The 10086-nt window shown below is 40.0% G+C and overlaps 1 pseudogene; it reads left to right on the top strand.

The window, feature by feature from the left end:
• The first annotated feature begins 4794 nt into the window (after positions 1–4794).
• LOC138020688 (uncharacterized) lies at positions 4795–6575 on the top strand (annotated as a pseudogene).
• Positions 6576–10086: the final 3511 nt, after the last annotated feature.

The following is a 10086-nucleotide window of genomic DNA, read 5'->3' as shown; positions in this document are numbered from 1 at the left end:
TGATAATTTCGAAAGATTATATGTGTTTCTTTTCTAGGGCGTACATCACTGAAGGTTACCTATATAGCTCATCTTAATGTTTGGTTTTCTTTACACATCAAGGTTGCCCCTGAAGAGACTGAGGATGGTGAAGAGGCCAAAATTGCCATTGTGTGGGATTTTGATAATGCAAGTGGCATGACAGCAGCAGCTTATGTAGTGCATCCAGAGGAAAAACCAGCAGATGGTTTGGTGATTATGCCAAGACTCGTGTTTAGTAAAGTTAATTGTAACTGCACTAAGTTTCCACACCTGGGGGATGTTATTGTTTCCTCACAAGATGACACAGAATCAGTCTCCCAGTATCTACAAAATTTAGACTTGGGCAGTGAGTCAAATAGTGAGGAGGAGGTATCCGAGAGTGATGAACAGGAACTTGTTTCTGAAGGTAGTGACGACAACGATGCTGACAATGTTGAGCTGTTCACTGAAACAATGAATCTGAAAGGAAGCAGCTATCATTCATCATTTCAGACTCACTTAAGGCAATGCAAAGAGGTACTGATGATGAAGGAAGCAGTGACTGTTCGTTTACACTTTGAACCAACAAACAGACGTGATGAGAACGCAATTGTGGTTCAGGTGAAATTAGCCCAGTCAGGGTCAGAAGAGATGTGGAAGCCCATTGGCTATATTCCTGGTCCAAAAGTGCCCAAAGTGACAAATGCACTGCAGAAAAATGAAATTCAACTGGTCTCTGTTAAAAATGTTTTTTACCAGTATGTTCCACCCATTAATGATTTTAGGTTCTTTCCATCAATTGCTGTTTCAAAGATGGGTAGGTGGCCCCAGAACAAAAAAGACTACAAATACAATGAAAAAATTTAGTTGCTGGAAGTTGAGAGGAGCTGTATCTCAGTCAGAGTGCAAATTATGTGGTGGTTCTGTTCAACACTGCAGCGTTTTGTTAACTACTATGTAACCCACCTAAAGACATGTGATGAATGCAACAATGCAAGTATACAACAACATTCAGGGTTGGACACAATTTCTTTGCATAAAATGATTACTCTTATTAACTTTATTTCAGAAAAATTAGGTAAGCAAAAAAAATTACCCAACGATTTGTCTAGATTTGCATACCATATTAACTTAGGGTTGTAACTTTTGTTCTGTTTAGCTTCTTTAAATAAAGTTCATCTTGTTTACTCACATTGAACCATGGCAGATTTACTGTATGGGGATGGCCTGTTAGGTCTAGTCACCCACACTAAGGGTTTTGTTTGAAACTGCTTGTAATATCCTCACTGATTACATCTATTATATTTTATTAAACTTGTGTGGCAATTTGCCACTTAATTAATAGCCCTTATGCATCAATACATCAAAATAGCTAATTTCACACCAAAGTTGCAAATTCATAAATTTTAATATGAATGAATTCCCAAAAGAGCTGAGATGCGAATAAACACACATGCACGCAGCATGGACAATTTTGCGCAAAACAATTCAAGCCTTGCTGGTTAATCTACAGGGCACCTGCTGTATTACTGCATGAGCCTTTATGTGGATAATGTTAACCAACACCACTGTTGGACATTTTCTCCAGTTACACAAAAAGAAGTGATATATATCCTGACAACTTATCATGTGCACGGGGGGGGAAAGACACACTGCAGAAGATTTTTTCTCGATAATGGTCTATCACCTGATTGTTGAAGAATATTCCTTCTTGTTTCCTGATCAAAATTTTCAGCCTTTTGCTTAATAATCCAATACCAGAGCAAATCTTGGGGAAGGGGTCTAATTTAAATACCTTACAATAATATTAATGCCAATTGTGCAATACTAATTCCTATTGAATTTTCAGTTTCAAAACAAGTCCAGGTGTATCATGGCACCTTTGCTTTCATTAACCAAAAAATATTCCTCATAAATTGAAGACTAAATTTAACTTCCTACATGTAGTTGTTAATCTGAACCAATTCCGAGGCCAGTCAAAGAGTGTGCTTATTGAGAGCAGTTCTAATTGTTTTTGTTGAAAAATGAATTTTCCTTTTAAAATTGAAGTGTAGCATTTTTTTAAACTCTTTGTTAAACTTAAAAAAGGAAAGGTGGTGATTCTGTCTAAGTAACTATTGTGGACTAAATTATTTAGCACAACCTTTAACCTAAAAAGGAAGTCCCAGTATGAATCACATTAAAAAATAGCATTGGCCAATAAAATTTTTTAATTAATTGTGAAGTAAACAAATTCACAAATAAGGTTGAAATTCCCTCCTTTGCACAACACCTATTGACAGGATAATTTACACTGGATTTGGTAAAATATCTTCCGGCTTATGGAATGATTGCCGAATGGTTTTCTTATGCCTTGCTGGCAGGTGTGCACGACCAGCAACAAAAATTGAACTATCTTCTCTTTGATTGATGACCAGCCTGTGCAGACGGAGAGGGTGGCTCCTCAGTTCCTGGTCCTCATCGATTTCAGGCTACTTGTAAATTTTAATGGTGAGGCTTTCTTAGCATTTTTTAACAAAGAGTGTGCAACCTAAAATATGAGCAATAGAACATTCATAAGACAACAATTATATTAATATTTTGATCAGAGTTATAAATGTATTGTGATAATAGGGTATTTTCCACACCATCTATCTCAACAACGTTGATAAATTTTATAAACTAAACCATCATCCACCAAATGGTAATGAACACAAACTACACAATTATTGAAAAAAAAAGACAACCGTACCCTTTGAGCAGGACTCTTTGCCGTCGTCTGGCTCGAAAACGACGAGGAAATAGACCTTCTAACCGGTGTGGAAACTGTCGACACACTAGATCGTCGCTTGCTTCGTGGTTTCCCTGGCGTGTCATGGGAAGGTTGATGACTGCGCTTTAAGGAAAGATCGCCCTCGTCCATTACAGAGCAAAGAGCACTGAAAACAGGAGAACGCAGCTTACTTATTACTCAAAACGGTAACCAAATGAAATCTAAACGAAACAAAAAGAAAAATCAAAGCGGCTTACTTTAAAATTTGCAACGCGATTAGTGTTATCACGCTGGAAAGTAACTGATTTTCGGGCATCACTGAAGTCTATAGTGTCACTAAACCGCACGTAAGTGTCTCACAGACACAAGATTATTAACGTTACATTCAGCTCTCAACCGCCAAAACTGGAGAGGTCAATAGAGGTCAATGCATAAATTCTAAATATCTGACCTTTGTTTTATATGTAGCCCGCTTAACAAATTCATAAATATGCAAAGAAGTGTGGAAAAGGAGAAATGAATCGAAGCACCCAACCGTTCACGAAACAACAAAGGCCCACCATTGAAAACGTGCTCTATTGTTTGACTTAATTTTCACGCTTCACGGCCACCAGCATTCAATTTAAACTAACAACATCATTTATAGAGCTTATTACAACAATGTAACCAAATTCCACTTACCAGACTGTAGCAGAAGTAGTAAAGAAGGCTACTCAAAAACCGGAAAAAACCGCCGCTCGTGACCGCCACGACCCGCCATATTTCGCAAACGTGACAAAAACTTGCATCAGAGCATCATGGGATATATGTAAATCCCCCCCTTGTGGTCATTCAACGCTTCGAGTGCACCATTGTTTTAGGATGCCGGGCTATGCATTAATTACAGCCCTTGAGGGAAGTTTAAAACCCACCCACTAAACTCATGGAAAAGTCCCGGATATGTCGCACCATTCTGCGCGATGAATACCCGGTACAAGTCCAACCCTTCCGTCCCGGGGTTTGGCGGTGGGGGCCAGTGGGGGAAAGTCCATCTCAGATGAATAATTTGTCAATATCTTGCAGAGGTGAACGAAAAAATACTACAAACATTAAAAAAGGCACCGTGCACAGGAAAACATACCTTAACGCTTATCCGTTAAACGGGCAAAAGCGTTAAGCATCCGTTAGTCATCCATTAGAAAATTCTCTTAAAAACGTTAGAGGCGTTGGGTCAACTGTGAGACGTTAGGATGAGGCCGTTAGAACGGAAAGTGCAACTGTTAGCCGAAGACATGTATCCCTTAGCCGTTAGCATCAGGTCGTTACACAGGACAAACATAACCGTTAGCAAAAACTCTGTATCCGTTAGCACAGCTAGAGAAGCCGTTTGGATCCGTTAGAATACTAGCAACCGTTCAGCGGTTAACGATTCCGTTAGAATGGCACGACACGCGTTCAAGTATAATGTGGCCGCCTAACACAGCGTGAAACGAAAGCAGCTCTTGTCTTCCAATATGAGAAATAGCTATCTTTCAACGAGAAGTTTGGTGACTATTATTTTGATGCCCTAATGATTGATAAATACAACTACAATGAAATTCAATAAAGCGTTCATAATATGATTACACACGATCCAAACTAAAATACGTTTGCCGTTTTCAAACAAAGAAACGACATGTAAAATCATAACAAAGATCGCCATTATATGAACTGTTTTATTATTTCTTCGGCCAAGTTCAGTTGTTAAGAGAGCTTGCAATTTGTCATTGCAATTTCGTGAACATACGAAAGTTAAAAATACCTTACAAATGCCATAAACAGACGAAACAAACAAGGAGAAAACTCGACCAAAATGGTCATCGGATGTATAAAAAAATAATGCTCTACGAAGTAAGCACTGATCACATGTCAAGGACTTGTGCTCGTGTGTCATCATGCAACACTGGTCGTTGAAATGCTAATCTTCCACAGGTATTTCTCGATTGCTATGACAATGGCAAACTGTTGTGACGCCGGACATAACTTTGCTTTTCAGTCATTACTAAAACAATTAAGTCAGCGCTATGGCCGAGACAGATCTAGCTGAAATGGAAAACCAAAAAGCCTTTGAAAAAGTTAAGAAATTTCTGAAGGATGGTTGTGGTTGTGCTCTTGGAGCAAAAGGCGGGCCATGTTCTGGACAGTTTACGGAAACTGTTGTACTTTTCAACCTAAATAATTGCTTGGAACTGTCAAATGACGAGCTTGATTTGGTGGTCCTCGCAAGCACACAAGCTTTCACTCACCGCGAGTCCACTGTTATCAAAAGAAGCAGGAGTCCTCGATGCACCTTTTATTTTCAGTCTGTGCCTATCTGCAAGGAGATGTTTCTTCACTTATACGGACTGTGATCCACGATTTCGATGGCTGAAGGAACACTATCAGACTTATGGTTATTGTCCCAGAATTCATGGTAACACTAAACGATTACCCGAAAACACACTATGTCAGTGTACGGTAGAAGGAGTCCGCACATTCCTGACCAACTACGTTGAGTTAAACGCAATCTCCCTCCCAGGAAGAATACCCGGCTTCAAAAATGATGACATCAAAGTCCTGTCATCATCCGAATCAAAGATCAGCGTTTGGCGAGTCTATGAAGCAGCATGCGCAGCTTTGGATGTACCAGCAGTGAGCTACAGGAAATTCTTACAGCTGTGAGACCAGTTTCATCCTAACGTGGTCATTTCAAAACCAGCAACCGATCTCTGCTTTACCTGTCAGCAAAATACAAAGAAACTTCAAAGAGCTGCAAACCTCTCCCACAGAGAAAAGTCAGAATTTGTAAAAGCCCATCAGGATCATCTAAACTGTGCACAGTCTGAAAGAGAATACTCGTATTCATTTCATATTCATTTCATATACCATTTCATCATTGAAACTCATGTATCAACTCCGAGAATGCTCTTGAGCTGATTGACACTGAAACAGTACTTGACCGTGAAAGCCGGGAAGCCTGTTCTTTAAATGTCACAGTACACTATTCCTTTGATTACGCCCAGCAGGTCCACATCCCCAGCAATCCCATGCAACCTGGGCCAATCTACTTCAAAACTTCTCGGAAGTGTGGAATATTTTCGGAGTTATGTGGGAGGGCCTACCAAGACAAGTCAATTTCCTCATAGATGAGGCCACTTCTGCTGGGAAAGGGACAAACGCAACAATCAGTTATGTCCACTACTATTTTGAACACCATGGATTGGGAGAAACAGACGCACAACTTAATGCCGATAACTGCACGGGTCAAAATAAAAACAATTACTTTTTATGGTACTTGGCATGGAGAATTCTAATGAAACTGCATCATTCCATCACATACTCTTTCCTTATTGCCGGTCACACCAAGTTTGCTCCGGGCTGTTCTTTTGGATTGATGAAAAAGGCCTTCAAAGTTACGTATGTTTCGTCACTCTACGAATTTGCGCAACTGGTAGAGACCTCCAGCACTACTGGACTAAACAAAGCACAACTTGTTGGCACACACGATGGGCGAGTGGTTGTTCCTGTGTATGATTGGAGTACGTTTCTCAGGCAATACTTCAAAAAGTTGCCGAACATTGAGAAGTTTCATCATTTCCGATTTTCAAACGAAAACCCTGGCATGGCCTTCTACAAAGAATTTGTTTCTAGCCAAGAACAGTCATTTATGTTGTTGAAGAATAACGTTATTCCTCTGCAACCTTCGACACTTCCTGACGTAGTCAATCCAGATGGCCTGACCGAGGAACGCAGGGACTATCTTTTCTGCGAAATCAGACAGTTTTGTAAACCAGGAATAGAAGATATCGTAGCTCCGGCTCCTTGAAATTAAGTCACAACAGTTCATGCAGAAAAGCAATGGACCAGTTGTCTTGTTTATTGACTAACAGAACACAGCACATACAAATATGGCTGCTCCCAACTACAACGATCCGCTTCCTGTTGACATTATTCACATGCATGTCTCGCAGTAGAATAGGTTTAAGTTAGGAAATGTATTATTCAACGTAATGGCCGAACCCTTTTTCTCAAGACAGCGAAGATATCAGGCGTAATAACGTAATGGGCCAACTCTTTTTTGCAAGACAGCGATGGTATTATTTATTTATTTATTGACTGCTGGCCATTTAGTATTTCGAAAACCTTGACCGGTTACCGGCTATAAAGCCACAGCGTTAAATCGGATGCTTTTTAGTGCGATACAAACAGGATTATTGTTGATTACGTGTGTACCGTAAAAGTCCATGTATAAGCCGCATCCGTAGATAAGCCGCACCCCGAATTTAGAAGCACAGATTTTGGAAAAAAATGTAATACAATGAAGTTTGAAGTTCCAGTAACGTTCTATTGCTATAAACCAACAAGGACAAACAATCAAGGTTTCACCATAAAGTTGAAATTCCTTCGATATTGAAACAAAACGAACGAGTGCTTAGTAGCCAAGCTTTAAGTGTGGGGAGGAGTCTGGGCCAGGGCCTACGTTGCATGAATTTTTTGAACACAGATGTGATGCCTGGGTATCATGACCACGTCTATAACGATGTACCCACAATAGGCGAAAAATTAATGCAGAACAGGAGCTTCATAATGAAGTCGACAAATTTGCAGAGAAGGTGGTCAAGGACAACGATACAGTCGGCCATTTACCTTGCGAGTACTCGCGAATTTTGTGGTATTTTATCGCATGTTGCGGAAAGATATGCGTGGAAGTGACTGGCCGAAGACGTAACTGCAAACAGCTGTGCGGAGGAATGGAGATTCCTTGTAGGTTGGTGTTTACTTGTTCGAGTAAAGCGCAAATTAATCGCTTGAAAGAACTCTTGGAGAGAAAGATTCGATAAACACTGGAAGGTACAAACGGCTCCTTTAGGAGCCACCACTCATTAAAAAGTCAATGAACAACAGCAACATGCCCTCAGTTTCTTTTATGTTTCTTTACTGAGACCTTAAGAAGTTGCATGAATATTAATAAGGTTTTTTAAAACTCCAAACACAGATGTATCCATGGATAAGCTGCACCCTTGATTTATGGCTTCAATTTTGTGAAAAAATGTGCGGCTTATACATGGACGTTTACGGTATTATTACCTGTGCAATATGTCGCAGTTAGTAGTTGTATTTTGATTGTTATTACATTGTTACGACAATTTTCTCTGCTCGTGGACATCTTTCACTAAGCAACCCTTCTCCCCTCACGTAGATTTTTCCTTATTACGTTATTACGGGTCATTCTCCACTCACGGACAGTTTTCATTATTACCTTACTACGGGCCACTTTTCCACACGCGTAGATTTTTCGTTATTACGTTATTACGGGTCTTTCTCAATGCACCAACAGTTTTCGTTATTACATGATTACCGGCAACTTTTCCACCTGCGTAGATTTTTTGTTATTACGGGTCCTTCTCCACTTGCAGACAGTTTTCGTTATTATATTATTACGAGCAACTAAAAATTTTCGTTATTACGTTATTACAGGCAACTGAAATTTTTCATTATTACATTGTTACGGGCAACTTTTCCACCCACGTAGATTTTTCGTCATTACGGGTCCTTCTCTACTTGCCAACAGTTTTCGCTATTACGGGCAACTTTTCCACCTGCATAGATTTTTTGTCATGATGTTATTACGGGCACGGCAAAAAAAAGCCTCATTCACCAATAGTTTTACCAAATAGTGAACTCTAAGAAAATCTGAAGTTAACCTTCCATTTTACCATTTCAGAAAATGAACGGTGAATTTAATGTTCACTATCTGTGAACGTAAGGAAAACATTCAGTTTATCCCGCGTTTTCCTGCACGAGGAAAAGCCCGTTGAATAGCTTGTTTGCCGGAGTGTTTTTCTGTAGTTTTCCTCACGGAGTGAACACGGCATTTTCCTACGATTTTCCATCAGTAATTAGTCACGGTGAACACCATGAAAACATGATGTTCACAAGCGGTTTTCTTTCACTGTATTAGGCTGGTAAACGGCTTGTTTTCTTGATCGTTTTCCTTCAGTTTTCCACGACGATTGAACATGGTGTTTTCATGTAATTTTCCAGTGGTAATTTGTCACGATTAACGCCATGAAAACATAATGTTCACCAGTGGTTTTCCTGCATTGTGTAACGCTAGTAAATGCCTTGTTTACCTGATCGTTTTCCTGCAGTTTTCCAGAACAAGTGCACATGGCGTTTGGTTGAAATATAGTTAATGGAGGGACTGGTTATGAACCTTACAACCTTCAAAAACGACAACAACGTTGTCGCAATCGATGTTGAATTGACCGTGACAGTGCACAATTTATTACTTTGGCTTGGCACGGATTGGCCGTTTTTATGCTAGAGACGTTAAAGTCGTCTGAGACGTTAAAGTCGTCTCAAGACGACTTTAACGTCTAGTATAAAAACGAGAAATAAGACAGACGCATTAACGTCTGACGACTTTAATGTCTCAGACGTTAAATGCGCCTAGTATAAAAACGGGCGCCCTAACTTGGACGCATTTAGCCGTGAGTCCTTTGTTAATCTGCACTTCACCTTCGACAAGACAAACAAGCCATGCACCGAGGCTAAATCTAATTCCTCGTCCATCGCCAGAAAATGCTGATTTCTAGACTGATTTCTGTCACAAAAAAATATTTGCATCTGTCCTTCCAGGCGACGTCGAGACATAAATTTGAGAAGCTGCAATTCCGCCACGTTTATTTGCTCATATATTCCTGTGTTAACGTTTATTTGGTGCCGAGTTTGCTCGTGCCCAGTGTCTTCCGATAATAGAACCTAGTCATTTTTTTAGCAAAATCTTGATTTTGTCCGTTAGTTTGTCAACTTTTATGCGTCCCGTTTTTATGCCAGACGGCTTTAACGTCTCAGACGTCAAATGCGTCTTGACGACTTTAACGTCTCAGGCATAAAAACGGCCATTCGCAAGTTAATTACGCAGAATTTAATCGAAAGATTTGATTGGTTGTATTCTCGAAAAAGGGTTTGTTTTGTGCATCATCAAGGCCAAAAATGAAACAAAGAGACGTGTTGAGTTCATAACCATCTACATGCATTAACAATGGTTGAAATTTTCCCGCTGGAATTAGTCGCAGTTAACACCGTGAAACTTGGTCTTTATCAGCGGTTTTCTTAGACTCTATTACCAGCCGCTGTTTCGGGAAATGAGCAGCCTACGGTTTCTTTCATTGTGTAACACTACCGAACGCTTCTTGCCTCCGGTTTGTAAAGTTTTCCTGAGGGTTTGGTTACTAAGCCATCGCAGGTAAGTAAAGGTGTATGGACGACACATGGCATGGACAACATGGCGGACAGTTTGAGAAAGGAATTTTTGTTTTACTGGAATCACA

This window comes from Montipora capricornis, chromosome 10, assembly GCF_036669925.1.
Source record: "Montipora capricornis isolate CH-2021 chromosome 10, ASM3666992v2, whole genome shotgun sequence".
In the NCBI taxonomy this organism is placed as follows: Eukaryota; Metazoa; Cnidaria; class Anthozoa; order Scleractinia; family Acroporidae; genus Montipora; species Montipora capricornis.
Note: the sequence above shows the minus strand (reverse complement) of the source record. Positions and strands in the feature narration are given on the sequence as shown.